Here is a 20,591-nt window from a genome sequence, read left to right on the forward strand (position 1 = left end):
AAAATAAATTGTGAGTATCCAAACTGGAGAGAAAGTAAGAGTTCCTTTATTTGCAGACCACATGATCTTATATATAGAAAATGCAGAGGAATCCATGTGAAAACTACTAGAATGAATAAATGAATCCAGCAAAGAAGCAGTGTACAAGATCAACACACAAAAGACAACTATACACTAGCAATGAACAATCTGAAGAGGAAATTAAGAAAACAGCTTCATTTACAATAGCATCTAAAAGGATAAAGCGTTTAAAAATAAATTTACCTAAGGATACAAAATACTTGCATACTGAAAACTACAAAACACTGCTGAAAGAAATAAAAGAAAATCTTACTAAATGGCCAGACATTCCTGTATATGAATCAGAGAGTTGTCATTGTTAATATGTCAACATTACCCAAAGCAATATACAAATTCAATGAAATCGCTATTCAAATTCCAGCAGATTTTTTTTTTTCAGAAAACTGAGCCTCAAATTCACATGAAACTGCAAGGAGTTCCAAATAGCCAACTAATCTTGAGAAAGAAGAATAGGGTGGGAGGACTCACACTTTCTGACTTCAAACTGTGTCACAACATGACAGCAATCAAATCACTGTGGTACTGGCACAAGGATAGAAAGATAGATCACTGGAACAGAATTGAAAGTCCATAAATAGACCCATAAATCTGCATTGATTTTTGACAAGGGTGCAAAATACATGCAGTGAAGAAAGAAAATCTCTTCCCCAAAAAATGATGTTTGAAAAACTGGGTATCCAGATGCAAAAGAATGAAGTTAGACTCCTACCTCCTACCATATACAAAAAAATCAATTTAAAATGGATCAAGGAGCTACATATAAGAGCTAAAGCTATAAAACTCTTAGAAGATAACATAGAGGAAAATCTTTATGACCTAGGATTTGGCAATGGGTTCTTAGATATGACACCAAAAACAGGAGCAACAAAATAATCAATAGGTAAATTTACTTTCATAAAAATTTTAAATTTTTGTGCATTGAAGGAAAGTATCAAGAAAGTGAAAGAACGACCTATAGCACAGGATAAAACAGTTTCAAACCATATATTGGATAAGAATTTAATATATAAAATACATAAAGAACTCCTACAACTCAACAACAAAAAGAGAAAGAGCCCAATTAGAAATGGACAAAGGATATGAATAGACATTCCTTCAAGGAAGATATATACATAGCCAGTATACATATGAAAAGATGCTCAACATTGCCAGCCATTAGGGAAATACTACTGAAAACCACAATGAGATACCACTTTACACCCACAAAGATGTCTTTTATTTAAAAATCAGAAATGAACAAGTGTTGAGAGGATGTGGAGAAACTGGAACTGAGAAAGCAATATGGCAGTTCCTCAAAAAAATTATAGAATTACAATTTGAAGATGACCAAATAGAGTAGGTCAAGTTCAGCCCTGCTCAGGAAAACTAGAGAAGGGACAGGAGGGTAACTGAGATGGTAATTTAAGAGTGCAGCTGACCTGGGAAAGTCTTCTAAGCCACATAGGATGGTCCTGGTTGCAGCAGCTGGGGAACTGAGAAGCAGAAAGCTAGAGCCTGGCTCGGAGGCACAGAACCACAGAGCCCACGGGAGTTCACAGATGAGAGCCAGGGACTAGGAAGTAAGCTAGGCCATGTTCCTTGAACACACTACCTTCACCAGTGTATCCTCGTGGCCGGTGTCTCACTCCACACCCCAGGCACCTGAACCACATTACCTGCTTCCATTCACCACACTCCAAGTCCCCCCACCCCACCAGCTCCCAGTGTACGTCCTTGGCCCCACACCCCCACCCCAAGTGCGGCCCAACCCACCTCTCCTGCACCCCTCCTGAGCACTATCTCCCCCTCCCTGTTCCCTGCAGACTGTTGCTAACACATAAAGGCTACAAGTGCAACACCTGGCCCCTGCCCATGGTGTCATACAGCCTCATCCCCTCCTCCCCAGAGCTTTGTGCATCAGTTTACAGCACCCTTAGACCTGCACGTACACACCGGCCCCCAATCATGTCATTCAGCTCTGGGAACCACACTTTACAGCAGTCCTAAACACACACATGTGCACGCCCCTCAGGTATGCTTCCCAGCTCTGAGAAAGTGCTGACCTGCACAGCCAGCCACATTTGCCCCCAACAAATGAAGGCATAACACCGACCTGCTGCCACAGCTCTATGCACATGCACAAAGGGCCCCATGCTCTAGACTAGCGCACACCAGGGTTACATCCCCCAGACCGATGCACCCGCATAGCCACATCCTCCCTAGCTGCTGGGCACCCATGTTCAGAAGCACCAGTGTAACATCCCAACCTGTATATATACCTGCCCTGAAATGAATAACCCCACAGTTGTGCACACACATACACACACCCCATACCCTGCTCCCTGTTGCACATCCATCCCACAAATATAAGGCCTTAGACAACTAAAAGAAATCAACTTCTAAAGTAAATCAATAAAGATATTTACATGCGATGAAAACAACAGAAGATCACTAAGCATATCATAATGCAGACAGATACAGCCCTGCCTAAAGATCGAATTATAACACCAGAGGAGACACAGACTTTGGAACAATAAATCAAAGATGTTCATACAAATCTACTTAATAAAATAAGTGGGATGGTAAATGACATAAAGGAAATCAAGAAGACAGTAAAAGAGCATAAGGAAGAATTTGAAAGAAGAAATAGAAAAATAGTGGATATTACAGAGATTAAAGACTCTGTTGACCAAATAAAAAACATACTAGAGGCACACAACACAGATTTAAAGAGAGAGAAGAAAGAATAAGCAACATAGAGCACAGGATAACTGAATTTGAAGGCTCAAAACAGCAAATGGAAAAAAGACGGAAACATTTTAATTAGATCTCAAGAAAATGATAGACAAAACAAAGCATGCAAATATAAGAACATTGGTGTTCCAGAAGGAGAAGAGAGGAGTAAAGGGCTAGGAAGAATACTTAAGGATACAATGGGGGAAAACTTCCCAAACCTTATAAAGGACATAAATATACAAGTCAAAGAAGCCCAATGAACTCCAAACAGACTATTTCCAAATTGGCCTTCTCCAAGACAAATACTAATTAGTGTGTCAAATGTTGAAGAGAAGCAGAATATTCTGAAAGTGGCAAGAGAAAAACAATCTACTACATGTACATGCAAAGAAAACCATATAAGACTGAGTTCAGACTACTCAACTAGCACCATGAAGGCAAGAAAACAGTGGTATGATATATTTAAGATCCTGAAAGAGAAAGACTTTCAACCAAGAATTCTGTACCCAGCCAAATTTTCCTTCAAAATTCAGGGAGAGATTAAAGTTTTCACAAACAAGTCTTGAAAGAATTTGTCAGCAAGAGACCAGCCCTACAAGAAATACTAAAAGCAGTTCTGCTGGCTAAAAAAAAAAGACAGGAGAGGGAGGTTTGGAGGAGGGCACAAAATTGAAGAGTACCAGTAAGGGTAATTTAAAGGATAAAAAGAGAAAAAGGGAAAAGAATATATAGCTCTGACAAACAAAAAAGATAAGGTGGTGAATTCAATAAATGCCTTTCAGTAATAGCATTGAATGTACCAATTAAAAGATACAGATTGAGAGAATGGATTAAGAAACATAATCCAGCTATATGCTATTTACAAAAGACTCATCTTAGACACAAGGATACAAATAGATTGAAAGTGAAAGGATGGAAAAATATTTTCCACACAAGTTGTAACCAAAAGAAAGCAGGAGTAGCTACATTAATATCGGACAAAATAGACTTAAAATGAGAACATTCACAAATATATGGAGATCAAATAACACACTCTTAAACAACCAGTGGCTCAAAGATGAAATTATTAGAGAAATCAGTAGCTATCTGGACACAAATGAAAATGAGAATACAATTATCAGAACTTATGGGATGTGGCAAAGGCTGTTCTGAGAGGGAAATTTATTGCCCCAAATGCCTATACTAAACAACAAGAAAGAGCAAACCTCAAGGACTAAACAGCACACCTGGAGGAACTTGAGGAAAAACAGCAAACTAACCCCAGAGCAAATGGAAGAAGAGAGATAACGAAGATCAAAGCAGAGTTAAATGAATGGGAGAACAGAGGAACAATAGAAAGAATCAATATAACCAAATTTGGTTCTTTGAGAAAAGCAATAAAATTGATGGGCCACTATCAAGGCTGACAAAGAAAAAAAGAGAGAGGATACAAATAAACAAAATCAGAAATGAGAAGGGTTGCATAACCACAGACCCTGAAGAAATAAAAGAAATCATAAGAGGATACTATGAACAACTATTTGCCAATAACTAGGCAACTTAGATGAAATGCACAAATTCCCGGAGACACACAAACAAGCTACACTGACTCACGAAGAAATAGAAGATCTCAACAAATCAATCACAAGTAAAGCGATTCAATCAGTCATCAAAAATCTTCCTACAAAGAAAAGCCCAGGGCCAGATGGCTTCACAGGGGAATTTTATCGCACATTCCAGAAAGAACCAACACAAGTCCTGAGGAAGAAGGAACTCTAACTAACTCATTTTATGAAACTAATATCATTTTAATACAAAAACCAGGTAAAGATGCTATAAGAAAGGAAACTGCAGGCCAATCTCTTTATGAACATAGATGCAAAAATTCTCAACAAAATGTTAGCAAATCAAATCCAACAACACATTAAAAGAAGTATACAGCACGACCAAATGGCGTTTATACAAGGAATGCAAGGATGATTCAATACAAGATAATCAATTAATGTAATACAGCACATTAACAAATCAAAAGGGAAAAATCAATGGTCATCTCAATTGATGCTGAAAAAGCTTTTGACAAAATTCAACATTCTTTTCTGATAAAAATACTCCAAAAGACAGGAATCAAAGGTAACCACTTCAATATGATAAAGGGAATATATGAAAAACCTATAGCCAACATGTACTCAATGTAGAGAGACTGAAAGCTTTCCTCCTAAGATTAGGAACGAAACAAGATGCCCAGTGTCACCACTGTTATTCAACATTGTGCTCGAAGTTCTAGCTAGAGCAATCAGGCAGGACAAAGAAACAAAAGGCATCCAAATTGGAAAGGAAGAAGTAAAATTCTCATTATTTGCCAATGACATGATACTATACTTGGAAATCCTAAGGAATCTATAGTAAAGTTACTTGAGCTAATAAACAAATTCAACAAGGTGATGGGATACAAAATTAATGTGCAAAATCAGTTGCATTTCTATACACAAGCAATGACACAGCTGAGGAGTCAGTTAAGGAAACAGTTCCATTCAAAATAGCAACTAAAAGAATCAAGTACTTAGGAATGAACTTAACTAGGGACATAAAGGACTTGTACATAGAAAACTACATAATATTGCCACAAAAAATCAAAGGAGATCTAAATAGGTGGAAAGACATTCCCTGCTCATGTATAGGAAGCCTAAATATAGTTAAGATGTCAAGTCTACTCAAATTAATGTACAGATTCAACACAGTACCAATCAAAATTCCAACAACCTACTTTGAAGACTTGGAAAAGTTAAATATCAAATTCTTCTGGAAGGAAAAGAGACCCTGAATAGCTAAAAGCATCCTAAAAAAGAAGAACAAAGTGGGAAGAGTAGCACTCCTGACTTTAAAACCTATTATAAAGCCATAGTGGTCAAAACAGCATGGTATTGGCACAAAGATAGAAGCATTGACCAATGGAATCAAATCAAGAGTGCAGAAATAGACCCCAAATCTATGGTCAACTGATTTTTGACAAGGGCACCAAATCCTCTGAACTGAGACAAAAAAGTCTTTTCAATTATTGGGCATGGAAGAACTGGATATCAATAGCCAAGAGAATGAAAGAGGATCCCTATCTTACACCCTGCACAAAAATGCACTCAAAGTGGATCAAATACCTAAATATAAGAACTAGCATCATAAAGTTTCTAGAAGAAAATGTAGGGAAACATCTTCAAGATCTAGTAAAAGGAGGTAACTTCCTAAACTTTATACCTAAAGCACAAGCAACAAAAGAAAAAATAGATAAATGAGAACTCCTAAAAATCAAATGCTTCTGCACCTCAAAAGACTTAGTCAAAAACGTGAAGAGGCAGCCAACTCAAAGGGAGAAAATATTTAGAAATCACATATCAAACAAGGTTTTGTTTCCTATATGTACAAAGAAATCATACAACTCAACAACAAAAGAAATCAAACAACCCAATTATAATATGGGCTAAAAATATGAATAGGCATTTTTCTGAAGAGCAAATACAGATGGCTCAAAAGCACATGAAGAGATGTTCATTTTCACTGGCTATAAGGGAAATGTAGAATAAGACTACAATAAGATACCACCTCACACCTATAAGAATGACTGCTATTAAACAAACAGGAAACTATAAATGTTGGAAAGGATGTGGAGAAACTGGGACACTTATGCACTGCTGGTGGGAATGTATAATGGTGTAGCCACTATGGAAGACTGTTCAGCGGTTCCTTAGGAAACTAAATGTGGAGTTGCCCTATGACCCAGCAATAGTATTCATGGTTTATACCCAGAAGAGCTGAAAGCAATGACACAAACAGACATTTGTGCACCAATTCCCATAGCAGCATTATTCACAGTCACCAAAAGATGGAAACAAACCAAATGTCCATCAACAGACAAGTGGATCAACAAAATGTGGTATATACATATGATGGAATATTACGCAACAGTAAGATGAAATGACATCCTGAAGCACATGACAAGATGGGTGAGCCTTAGGACATAATGCTGAGTGAAATAAGCCAGAAACAAAAGGATAGATACTGTATGATCCCACTTTTATGACCAGTATAAAGGCATAATCAGAGGTTTATAATACAAAATATAGGGGATTTAGAGATACATTGAAGCTAGAGATGGGTGAATGGTTAGTTAATGAGGTTGTACTCCAATATAAGGGAATAAATAGAAGTGAAGATGGTTCTCTAGTGGGTCTATAAGTAATATTACCTTATTGAAGATGAACAAGATTGAAAGGGGTTGTGTAGACCAATGTGTCCCATTGATTAATACTAGAAATATGAATTAGTTCTTGCTAAAATTCCTTAAAGATATGATTCATGTACAAAGAGTGTTTAAGTAAGATATGATTCATGTACAAAAAGTACAGGGGGAAGTACTATTATCACATGCTATGGGCTATTATCAAAAGGAAAACACTATCAGCACCACCACAGCAACAGCAGAGTTAAATAGTGGGGGTAGGGACAGGAGTTAAGAGGAGATTTTGATTTCTTATTTGGTAAGGGCGTGTTTATTAGTTTTCTTTCTCTTAGGAACAATGAAATTATCTAAAATTGAGAATATTGATGGACTGTGGACTTTGGGCACTATGCATGATGCCTGATGAAAGCAGGTGGCTGAAGGATGCACTGACTGAGAAACAGATTGTTGAACAATGGAATATACTTAAGAATGAAGGTTGTGCTGCTACAAAAAGAAACAAAGTCGTGAGGCATGCAAGGATGTGAATGAACATGTGGAACATTAGGAAGGCAAAATAAGCCAAGAACAAAAGAACAACAATGGTCTGGTCACCTTTAGAAAACGCTTACAAGAAAACAAGGACCTAGGTTGCAAATTTCTAGAGCAGATACATTGCCCAGAGTGGTGATTATTATTTATGGATTTCAAGAGGGTGTTTTATATATATATAAAACCTGATATTTAGAGATAAGAACGAAGCCACTCAGGTTGGGGTTAAAGTAGTTCAGAACACAGGGATAAGGAAGACAGTGTCTATATTTTAGAACTGCACATACTCTTTGAGTCCAAAGGAAAAAAGGTTTATTTGGTCTGGAACTGAAATTTTCTGTAGTGCATAATCTAACTCAACCTATCTGTATAGCTCAATTGAACAATTGAAACACAGGGAGCCCAGAATAAGAAAGTCCTTTAATCCTGTATAGATTATTGTAATGTCTGGATACATTCTAGAGTATATTAAGCAGATAATCAAAAGGTATTGGCAAAGTCCCTTGAAGGATTGGAAAAAGCATATGGAACTATTAAACCTTATCATCAGGGAATCCCCTGATACTGTGTCAGACTTTAGGGATACCCACATCAATAGGCCATGCCCTCGATCCTGATGCTTACTCTTGTGAAGCTTATGTAGGTAGTGGAGAAGCTTAGGCTATCTATAGGCATGCTTAGGAGTTACTTCTGGAGGACCTCTATTGTTGCTCAGTTGTGATCTCACTCTCTCTAAGCCCAACTCTATAAGTGAAATCATTGCCCTCTCCGCTAAGTAGGACATGACATCCAAGGGTAAGAGTCTTCCTGGGAGGATCAATAAAGAAATAGAGAACCTGAATATTACTATAAATGAACTTGACTTAACAGACATTTATAGGACATTACATCCCACAACAGCAGGATACACCTTTTTTTCAAGTGCTCATGGATCATTCTCAAAGATAGACCATATGCTGGGTCACAAAGCAAGTCTTAACAAATTTAAAAATATTGAAATCATACACAACACTTTCTCGGATCATAAAGGAATGAAGTTGGAAATCAATAATAGGCGGAGGGCCAGAAAATTCATAAATACATGGAGGCTCAACAACACACTCTTAAACAACAAGTGGGTCAAAGAAGAAATTGCAAGAGAAATTAGTAAATACCTAGAGGCAAATGAAAATGAAGACACAACATATCAAAACTTATGGGACGCAGCAAAGGCAGTGCTAAGAGGGAAATTTATTGCCCTAAATGCCTTTATCAGAAAAGAAGAAAAGGCAAAAATGCAGGAATTAACTGTCCACTTGGAAGAACTGGAGAAAGAACAGCAAACTAATCCCAAAGCAAGCAAAAGGAAAGAAATAACAAAGATTAGAGCAGAAATAAATGAAATTGAAAACATGAAAACAATAGAGAAAATCAATAAGACCAGAAGTTGGTTCTATGAGAAAATCAACAAGATTGATGGGCCCTTAGCAAGATTGACAAAAAGAAGAAGAGAGAGGATGCAAATAAATAAGATTAGAAATGAAAGAGGAGACATAACTACTGACCTCACAGAAATAAAGGAGGTAATAACAGGATACTATGAACAACTTTATGCTAATAAATACAACAATTTAGAAGAAATGGACAGGTTCCTGGAAAGACATGAACAACCAACTTTAACTCAAGAAGAAATAGACGACCTCAACAAACCAATCACAAGTAAAGAGATTGAATTAGTTATTCAAAAGCTCCCTAAAAAGAAAAGTCCAGGACCAGACGGCTTCACATGTGAATTCTATCAAACATTCCAGAAAGAATTAGTACCTACTCTCCTCAAACTCTTCAACATAATCGAAGTGGAGGGAAAACTACCTAATTCATTCTATGAAGCCAACATCACCCTCATACCAAAACCAGGCAAAGATATTACAAAAAAAGAAAACTACAGACCAATCTCTCTAATGAATACAGATGCAAAAATCCTCAATAAAATTCTAGCAAATCATATCCAACAACACATTAAAAGAATTATACATCATGACCAAGTAGGATTCATCCCAGGTATGCAAGGATGGTTCAACATAAGAAAATCAATTAATGTAATACACCATATCAACAAATCAAAGCAGAAAAATCACATGATCATCTCAATTGATGCAGAGAAGGCATTTGACAAGATTCAACATCCTTTCCTGCTGAAAACACTTCAAAAGATAGGAATACAAGGGAACTTCCTTTAAATGATAGAGGGAATAGATGAAAAACCCACAGCTAATATCATCCTCAATGGGGAAAAATTGAAAACTTTCCCCCTAAGATCAGGAACAAGACAAGGATGTCCACTATCACCACTATTATTCAACATTGTGTTGGAAGTTCTAGCCAGAGCAATTAGGCAAGAAAAAGAAATACAAGGCATCAAAATTGGAAAGGAAGAAGTAAAACTATCACTGTTTGCAGACGATATGATACTATATGTAGAAAACCCAGAAAAATCCACAACAAAATTACTAGAGCTAATAAATGAGTACAGCAAAGTAGCAGGCTACAAGATCAACATTCAAAAGTCTGTAGCTTTTCTATACACTAGTAATGAACAAGCTGAGGCGGAAATCAAGAAACGAATCCCATTTACAATCGCAACTAAAAGAATAAAATACCTAGGAATAAATTTAACCAAAGAGACAAAAAACCTATATAAAGAAAACTACAAAAAACTGTTAAAAGAAATCACAGAAGACCTAAATAGATGGAAGGGCATACCGTGTTCATGGATTGGAAGACTAAATATAGTTAAGATGTCAATCCTACCTAAATTGATTTACAGATTCAATGCAATACCAATCAAAATCCCAACAACTTATTTTTCAGAAATAGAAAAACCAATAAGCAAATTTATCTGGAAGGGCAGGGTGCCCCGAATTGCTAAAAACATCTTGAGGAAAAAAAACGAAGCTGGAGGTCTCGCCCTGCCTGACTTTAAGGCATATTATGAAGCCACAGTGGTCAAAACAGCATGGTATTGGCATAAAGATAGATATATCGACCAATGGAATCGAATAGAGTGCTCAGATATAGACCTTCTCATCTATGGACATTTGATCTTTGATAAGGCAGTCAAGCCAACTCACCTGGGACAGAGCAGTCTCTTCAATAAATGGTGCCTAGAGAACTGGATATCCATATGCAAAAGAATGAAAAAAGACCCATCTCTCACACCCTATACAAAAGTTAACTCAAAATGGATCAAAGATCTAAACATTAGGTCTAAGACCATAAAACAGATAGAGGAAAATGTTGGGAGATATCTTATGGATCTTACAGCTGGAGGTGGTTTTATGGGCCTTAAACCTAAAGCAAGAACACTGAAGAAGGAAATAAATAAATGGGAGCTCCTCAAAATTAAACACTTTTGTGCATCAGAGAACTTCATCAAGAAAGTAGAAAGACAGCCTACACAATGGGAGACAATATTTGGAAACGACATATCAGATAAAGGTCTAGTATCCAGAATTTATAAAGAGATTATTCAACTCAACAACAAAAAGACAGCCAACCCAATTACAAAATGGGAAAAAGACTTAAACAGACACCTACCAGAAGAAGAAGTACGGATGGCCAAGAGGCACATGAAGAGATGCTCAATGTCCCTGGCCATTAGAGAAATGCAAATCAAAACCACAATGAGATATCATCTCACACCCACCAGAATGGCCATTATCAACAAAACAGAAAATGACAAGTGCTGGAGAGGATGCGGAGAAAGAGGCACACTTAGCCACTGTTGGTGGGAATGTCAAAGGGTGCAACCACTGTGGAAGGCAGTTTGGCGGTTCCTCAAAAAGCTGAATATAGAATTGCCATACGACCCAGCAATACCATTGCTAGGTATCTACTCAAAGGACTTAAGGGCAAAGACACAAACGGGCATTTGCACACCAATGTTTATAGCAGCGTTATTTACAATTGCAAAGAGATGGAAACAGCCAAAATCTCCATCAACAGAAGAGTGGCTAAACAAACTGTGGTATATACATACGATGGAATATTATGCAGCTTTAAGACAAGATAAACTTATGAACCATGTAATAACATGGATGGACCTAGAGAATATTATGCTGAGTGAATCCAGCCAAAAACTAAAGGACAAATACTGTATGGTCCCACTGATGTGAACGGACATTCGAGAATAAACTTGAAATATGTCATTGGTAACAGAGTTCAGCAGGAGTTAGAAACAGGGTAAGACAATGGGTAATTGAAGCTGAAGGGATACAGACTGTGCAACAGGACTAGATACAAAAACTCAAAAATGGACAGCACAATAATACCTAATTGTAAAGTAATCATGTTAAAATACTGAATGAAGCTGCATCTGAGCTATAGGGTTTTTTTTTGTTTTTGTTTGCTTGTTGGTTTGTTTGTTGTTGTTGTTTTTTACTATTACTACTACTCTTATTTCTTTTCTTTATATTAACATTTTATATCTTTTTCTGTTGTGTTGCTAGTTCCTCTAAACCGATGCAAATGTACTAAGAAACAATGATCATGCATCTATGTGATGATGTTAAGAATTACTGAGTGCATATGTAGAATGGTATGATTTCTAAATGTTGTGTTAATTTCTTTTTTTTTTTCTTTCCGTTAATAAAAAAAATAAAAATAAAAAAAAAATAAAATAAATAAAAAAAAAAAAAAGAGTCTTCCTGGCAACTTGGGACATGACTTCCAGGAATGAATTCAGCCCTGGTACTGTGGGATCAACAATTCCATCCTGACCAAAAGGGGGGAAAGAAGTGTAACTAATAAAGTATCAGTAGCAGAGAGAGTTCAAATAGACTTGACAGGCTACTCTTATGAAAGCTTCAGTTAGACTTTTCTACCTATCGTAACTTACCAAACCCCAACCAGGACCATTCCAGCCAACCCTAAAGACCACCTAGGGCAATCTTATATAGATTACACAAGTGTTCCATGCACTAGAGTAACTTTGCAGAAACCTACAACCTCCAGATGGGTCCCTGGTCCGGACAAGTCCTGAAACCCAGAGGGCCCAACCTCTCCAGAACATCAGATAGTTCCATCTCCCTACACCATATTAGTGACAGCCCCTTCCAATATGAAAAATTCAGAATGGTCATAGCCCAAACACCCCTCAAGAGAGGGATGGAAAGATCAAAGATGATGGTGGAGTTATACAGTGAAGATAGGATTTAACAAATGAATATGAACGCTAAATCCTTAAATTGATATCTCTTTTAGTCTCCAGTATCTTAGGGCAGCTAGAATTATAGAAACCTAAAATTATGGAATTATAACCCATGTCAAACTCTGAAATATGTTCTACAACTAATTGTGATGCTATGATTTGAAATTTATTGCTTTTTTGTGTGTATATATATGTTATTTTTCACAAAAAAAAGAAGGAAAAAAAGCCAATTGTGATGTTAAAAAAGTATCTAAGCCCTCTAGCCTCCTATATTTTGGAGCAGCTAGAAGGAAAAATATGAGAGGATCATATGGTAGCACATGACAAACTCTGGGATCTGTCCTGTAACTACTTGTAGTTTTCAAAGAGTGCTTTGAAAACTATTGCTCTTTTTATTTCTTTGCTTTGTGTATATGCTATACTACACAATATAAAAAGTTAACAAATATAAAGAGAAACCATTTTTTTAAAAGTCAAAAAAAAAAAAGAATTATCATTTGACCCAGCAACCTCACTTCTAGGTATGTAACTGAAGAGAGTAAAAACTGGGTTGCAAACAAAACTTGTACAACAATGTTGATAACAGTGTTATTCAACTGCCATTAGTCCAAAACTGGGAACAACCCACATATCCATCAATGAATAAACAAAATGTGGAACATAACACATAGAATCTCATTGAGCCATAAAAATGAAATTATGAGACACACTGCAATATGGCAGAACCTTGAAAATATTATGCTCAGTGAAACAAGCAAAACCATAAGGACAAAAATTGTATGATATCACTTATAAGAGATGACTAAAAATAACAAATTCACCAGGATAGAAAGCAAATTAGAAGTTACTGGGGAAGTAAAGAATAGAAGGGAGAATATTTGTCTGTAAAAATATTTTTTAAAACTTCCTATGGATTGGAGTTCAAATAAGTCCACTTTGAAGAAAATTAAAATTAAAAAAGTACCCCATAGTACACAAGACACAAGACAAGCTTGCTTTCTCTGTACATCTTGCATTCTGCTTGAGAACAGGCCATATGTACAAGGAACACAAAATCACAAAACACCCTCTGATTTACTTTTTTAGAGAGCATATGAGAATGTATCAATAAATCACATAGATTTTATGACATGAACCATGAATCCCGTTTGCATATCATGTAAATTATATTGATAGATGATGATAGAGTAGAGATGATAGAGATAGAGATGAATATGATAAAGGAAAGGTTAACCTTTGGAATGCAGCTGATTTAGCCTCTAGGAATATATTAACAGTTAATTCAGACACTATTGATCAGTACTGAGAGTGTGAACTCTAATGTATTCAATAGTGCTATATATTTAGGTCCAAGGCAATTCTCCAAACAAAAACAACGCCATCCATCCCAAACAGAGCTCTCATCCTCTAGTACCTCCTCCTGCTTTGAACCTGGGATGCTATGGCCATTTCCAATTTCATGCCATGTGAGGAAAAGGTTTAATGTTCCCATACATATCAAGGATTATTTGAACTGTTCAGCATAGTTTATTTTGCTTCAGCAGGTAGAAGGGTTAGGACTTGCTTATTAACCCAGTTGTTAGTTCTAACCCACATTAAAGCAATTCTCCTCTGCTCATCAAAATTGATCTCTCTCCTTTCTGGGCTAGTTCACCTTCTGCAAGGGACGTTAAGTTAGGTGTGGCCAAAGAACTGAGTTCAAGCCAATGGAATGTGAACGAAGGAGATGAGGGCCCCTTTCCCAGCTACCCTATAAAAACCTCAATGCCCAATGCTCCATGCAGTCTGCCTGCCTCCAGCAACTGTGGAAACCACATGCTGAATTTGGAGGATTCACAAACTAGAGGAGCCTGAATCCTCAAATCAGTACTTGAAGGCGCTTATACCAATCAGGAACATGCAGTCTAGATATTAAGTAAGAATGAAATCCAGTAATGGGTTATGCCGTTGAGATGTGGAGGTTTGTCTGCTATGGCAGTTAATGTTACCTTAACTAATACCCTTCCATTATCAAGGATATTAACTATTTTTCCCCATCATTAGGCAAGGTAGGCTAGTGAGTTGGAGCCTTTTTATAAATCAACTCCTGTCATCATCCATGCTGTAGGGCTCCTCTCTATATAGTCTCTCATTCAAAAATTATTTATTGAGCACCTACTATGTGCCTTCAGTGGGCACACATATGATATCTAAGGGTGCCTTACAATGAAATACAAAAGGGATAATCCTTAATTAAAATTTGTTTCTTAAGTGGCAAGTTTTATAGCAGTAATCATAAAACAGAATGTACCTAATGTCAGGAGGACTTTGTGGAGAAGGCAGAGTAGGAAGCTCCAGGATTAAGTATCTCCAGCAGAACAACTATTAAGCAGGAACTGTCTGAAATAACATTTCAAAACTCTGGAATTCAGTAAACCCTGCACAGCATCCAGGGAAGATCAGAAAGTAGAGGCTGAATAGTGCAGTAGGCCAGTGAATTCCTCTCTCTCTGCTTGCAGCAGGCTGCCACAAACACAGCCCCTGACTAGCTCACTGGTGATAGAAATGGACACAAAAATCCATTTACCGAAGATCGAGGTGGGCACAGTGTATTGGTAATCACAGCTTTTGATTAGCAGCTTCAGAAAATGGGAGCCCACCCCTGAGGGTGGCCATTGTTCTAACCCTCCTGAATAAAAGAAAGGCAGATGAAGAGAATTAAAGGTGGTACACTTCCTCAGAATTGCAGGGTTAAATTCAAGGGCTACATTTGCTGGGAAGATCAAAAAAGCTCAGTGTTGGGAGATATAGAAGATCCTTGTGCCCTTCCTGATTCCCTCCCCAGGGAAGTTTGGAGCCAGTCTCACATCATGGGTCTCTGGCCTTGTACTGGTTGGGAAAGACTGACTTGGGGAACTTCTCTCTGGTGTCCCTCCCACCATCCCCCAAATTTGTCCTCCACGGAAAAACAACTAGAGCCCTCAAGGAAAGCAGTGTAATAAGCTATTGAACAGATGGCCTGGAGCAGTGGTTTACCTGCTTTAAATACCCAAAAGTGGGAGACATTCTGTCTCCTGGAAAACAGAGGAGGATTCAAACTCCTGTAAACAGGAGAACTCCAAAACAACTAAAAAGTACAAGCCAAGGGCAAGGCATGTACCCAGAAAAGATGTGGAGAACCTCTGCACTTTGCATTCACCCTAGGCAGACCTTCCTGATAGAGGGCTGACACCCAAGAAAATATCACTCATATCACTAACTGGTTACAAAATCAAGAAACAAACACCTCAGTGAATAAATCACAAAATTAACATTTTTAAATATTAAGATGTACAGTGTCAACAAATGTTCAGTGTACAAAACAAAGAAACAGGAAGTGATGACCCATCCAAAAGAAGAGGATAAAAAAAAAAAAAAAAAAAACACAACAACCAGTGAAGAAGACCAGACTGTGGAGATACTGAACAAAGACTTTGAAAAAGAGGTCTTAAAAATGCTCAGTGAGATCAAGGAAAATACAGAGAAAGAACTAAAGGATATCAAGAAAACAATGAATGAACAATATGAGGATATTAGTGAAGAGATAGAAATCTTAAAAAGAAACCAAACAGAACTGCTGGAGTTGAAGACCACAGTAACTGAAATTAAAAAAAAAATGTCTAGGAGGATTCAACAGCAGATTGGAGATGGCAGAAGAAAGAATCAATGAACTCAAAGATAAGACACTGGAAACGAGTCAGGATGAGGAGCAGAAAGAAGAAAGAATTAGAAAAATAAAAAATAGCCTAGGAGACCTCTGGGACAACAGAGGCATTCCAATATCCACATTATGGGAGTCTCAAAAAGAGAAGAAAGAGAGAAAGGGATAGAAGGAATATTCAAAGAAGTAATGACAGAGACCTACCCCAAATTTAGCAAAGATGTGAATATGCACATCTGAGAAGCCCAGAGAACACCAAGCAGAGTAAACCTGAAGAAAACCATACCCCATCATACTCTGATCAAACTGTCAAATCCAAAGAACAAGGACCAAGTTCTGGAAGCTGCAAGAGAAAAGCAATGTGTTATGTAAAGGGAAGTCCCATTTAGATTGAGTGCCAATTTCTCATCAGAAACCATGAAGGTAAGAAGGCTGTGCATGAAAATGAAGTTCTGAAAGGAAAGCACTGCCAACAAAGAATTTTATATCTAGTGAGATATAAAATTATAAAAAAATGAGAGAAAGATATTAAGACATTCCCACAAAAAACAAAAGCTGAAGGATTTCATCACCACTAGATCTGCCATTCAGTGAGAAGGAGTTCTTCAGACTGAAAGAAAAGGACAATAGACAGTGGTTCAAAGTGACATAAAGAAATAAAAACCTCAGGTAAAGGTAACTTTTTGGGTAATTATTATGTCCTTACTATTGTATTGCTTTTTTCTTTTTTCTATTTTTTTGTATATAACTCTACTTCTTGCTTCCTTAAATACAAATTCGTAAGAGTAAACATAAATCTATGGTTTTGAACATATGATGTACAAAGATGTAAATGGTAACAAGTACAAAAAAAGGTGGGGGATGGAAGGGTATGGAGAAAATGTATGTGTATGCTTTTGAAGTCCAGTTGGTATCAAACCAAATATGATTGTTATGTATTTATGACGTTAAGTTTTAACTCCATGTTAAATATAGGAAAATAAATGAAAACTATATCCAGATAGAAATGAGAAGGCACTCGGTATGGTACAACACACAGACAAAAATGTATATAAAAGTAGGCATTAACAAAAGAATTGAGGGGCAAAAATAGTACAAGACTTACAAAGACCAAACAGCAAAATGACAGAAGAAAGTCCTGCATTATCAGTAGTAACTTTAAATGAAAATGGATTAAATTCTCCAGTCAAAAGTCAGAGATTAGTGGAATGGATAAAAAAGCATGGCCGAACTATAGGCTGTCTATAAGAAACTTACCTTAAATTCAAAGACACAAGTAGGTTGAAAGTGAAATGATGGAAAAAATATCCCATGCAAGTAGTAGCCAAAAGAAAGCTAATATCAAATATACTAATATCAGATAAAATAGACTAAATCAAAAACAGTTTTGATGGTCGGTTATTATATACTAATAAAAAAGGTCAAATCAAGAAGAAAACATAACAATTTTGTAAATATATATATATATATACATATATATATATGAAATATATGAAGCAAGTACTGACAGATTTCAAGGGGGAAATTGGCTTTCCAATTAAAGTAGGAGACTTTAATACACCACTTTCAATTATGGATAGAGCATTTAGACCAAAGAACAGTAGGAAACACAAGACTTGAATCATACTTTAAACCAACAAGATCTAAAAGACATATATGTAACACTTCGCCCAACAACAACCAAAATACACATTCTCCTTGAGTGTACATGGATATTCAATATCTTAGGATAGATAATATCTTAGGTCAACAATATATTTAAAAATATTAAAATCACACAATATATCTTCTCAAACCACAATGGAATGGAGCTAGAAATCAATAACAGAAAAAGAAATGGAAAATTAACAAATATATAGAAATTAACCTATTCTTAAACAACCAATGAAGTAAAGAGGAAATCACCAGGAAATACCTTGAGGCAAATGAAAATGGAAATGTTAACAAAATACACAGTATGCAACAAAGGCAGCACTGATAGGGAAATTTATAGCTCTAACTGCTTATATTAAAAAAAAAGCTATCAATCCAGAGAACTAACCTCAAAACACAAATAAATAGAAAAATAAAAGCAAACTAAAACAAAAGCTAAAAGAATGAAGGAAATGACAGACTACAACAGAGATAAGTAAAACCCAGAACAGAAAAAAAAAAAAAAGAATAAAGAGAATCAACAAAACCAGAAGTTACTTGTTTGAAAAGATCAATAAAATTTACAAAACTTTAGCTAGACTGCTGAAGAAAATAAAAGAGAGAACTTAACTAAAGTCAGAAATGAAAAGGGGGACTTTACTACGAACCACACTGAGATAAGGAAGACTAAGAGGATGCTATGGACAACTTTACACCAACAAATTAGATAACCTACATGAAATGGATAAATTCTTAGAAATCAACAAACAACCTTCACTGACTCAAGAAGAAGTAGAAGATCTCAACAAACCAATAACAAGTAAAGAGATCGAATCAGTAATTAAATAACTCCTAACAAAGAAGAATCCAGGACCAGATGGCATCACTGGTGAATTTTATCAAACATTCCAAAGAAGACAACATCAATCAATAGTTGGAATCAAACTATTGCAAAAAATTCCTAATTCACTCTATGAGACCAACATTACCCTTATGCCAATGCTAGATAGAGATGCCACAAGATTAACAACAGAACAAAATGTCTTACAAAATTAGATGTGAAAATCCTCAACAAAATACCAGCAAATCAAATCCAAGAGCACATTAAAGGAATTATATACTATGATCAAGTGGGATTTATCCCTGGTATGTAAGGGTGGTTCACATAAGAAAATCAATTAATGGACTACACCATATTAACAAAATGAAGGGGAAAATGCGATCATCTGAATTGATGTATAAAAGACATTTTTAAAAATATCCAGCATCACTTCTTGATAAAATCACTTAGAAAACCAGGAATAGAAGGAAGCTTCCTCAGCATGATAAAGGGTCTATATGAAAAACCCACTGTCAAAATCCTGGTGAAAAGGCTGAAAGCTCTCCCTCTAGAATCAGGAAAAACAAGGAAGCCCACTGTCACCACTGCTATTCAACATTGTATTCAAAGTCCTTGCCAGAGCAATTAGGCAAAAAGAAAGAAAGAAAGAAAATGCATCCAAATTGGAAAGAAAGAAGTTAAACTTTCCCTGTTTGCAGAGGACATGATCCTATATACAGAAAATCCTGAAAAATCTTCAATAAAACTCCTGGGCTTAATAAACGAGTTCAACAGACTGGCACAGTACAAGATCAACACTCAAAAGTCAGTAGTGTTGCTATAAACAAACAATGAACAACTAGAAGAAGTCAAGAAAAAAATCCATTTACAATAGCAACTAAAACAATCAAATATTTAGCAATAAATCTAACCAATGCTGCAAATAATTTGTATACAGAAAACTACAAAATATTGCTAAAAGTAATCAAAGAAGACAAATAAATGGAGGGCTATTTTGTGTTCATGGATTGGAAGACTAAATATGGTTATGATGTCAGTTCTACCCAAAGTGATTTATATATTCAATGCAATTCCAATTAAAATTCCAACTTTCTTTGCATAAATGGAAGAGTCAATCATCAAATTTATATGGAAGGGTAAGGGGCCAAATAGCCAAGTCATCTTGAAAAAGAAGAATGAAGTTGGAGGACTCATGCTTCAAAATCTCCAAAATTACCAAAAAGCCACAATACCAAAACAGCATGGTACTGGCACAAGGATAGATATATAGACCAATGGAATTGAGTTGAGAGTTTGGAAATCAACTCTCACATTATGGCCAACTGATTTTTGACAAGGAGACAAAGACCACTCAACTGGGAAAGAATAGGCTCTTAGACAACTGGTGGCTGAGAAAACTGGAACTCCATTTGCAAAAGAATGAAAAAGGACCCCTACCTCACACCTTATACAAATAATTAACTCAAAATGAATCAAAGACCTAATATGGGAGCCATAACTATGAACCCCCTGAAGAAAACATAGGGAAGTATCTTCATAATTTGTGGTAGGTGATGGTTTCTTAGACTTTACATACAAAGCACAAGCCATAAAAGAAAAAAATAGATAAATGGGACCACATCACAGTTGAAAACATTTGTGCCTCAATGGGCTTTATCATGAAAGTAAAATGACAATCTGTCAATGGGAGACAATATTTCAAAACCACATATCC

At 36.4% G+C, this 20,591-nt stretch overlaps 1 pseudogene; it reads left to right on the forward strand.

Moving 5' to 3' along the window:
* Positions 1 to 1,652: 1,652 nt before the first annotated feature.
* Positions 1,653 to 20,591, forward strand: part of LOC143656859 (keratin, type I cytoskeletal 18 pseudogene) — a 79,714-nt pseudogene continuing 60,775 nt past the window's right edge.

This window comes from Tamandua tetradactyla, chromosome 15 (genome assembly GCF_023851605.1).
Source record: "Tamandua tetradactyla isolate mTamTet1 chromosome 15, mTamTet1.pri, whole genome shotgun sequence".
NCBI classification, from domain to species: Eukaryota; Metazoa; Chordata; class Mammalia; order Pilosa; family Myrmecophagidae; genus Tamandua; species Tamandua tetradactyla.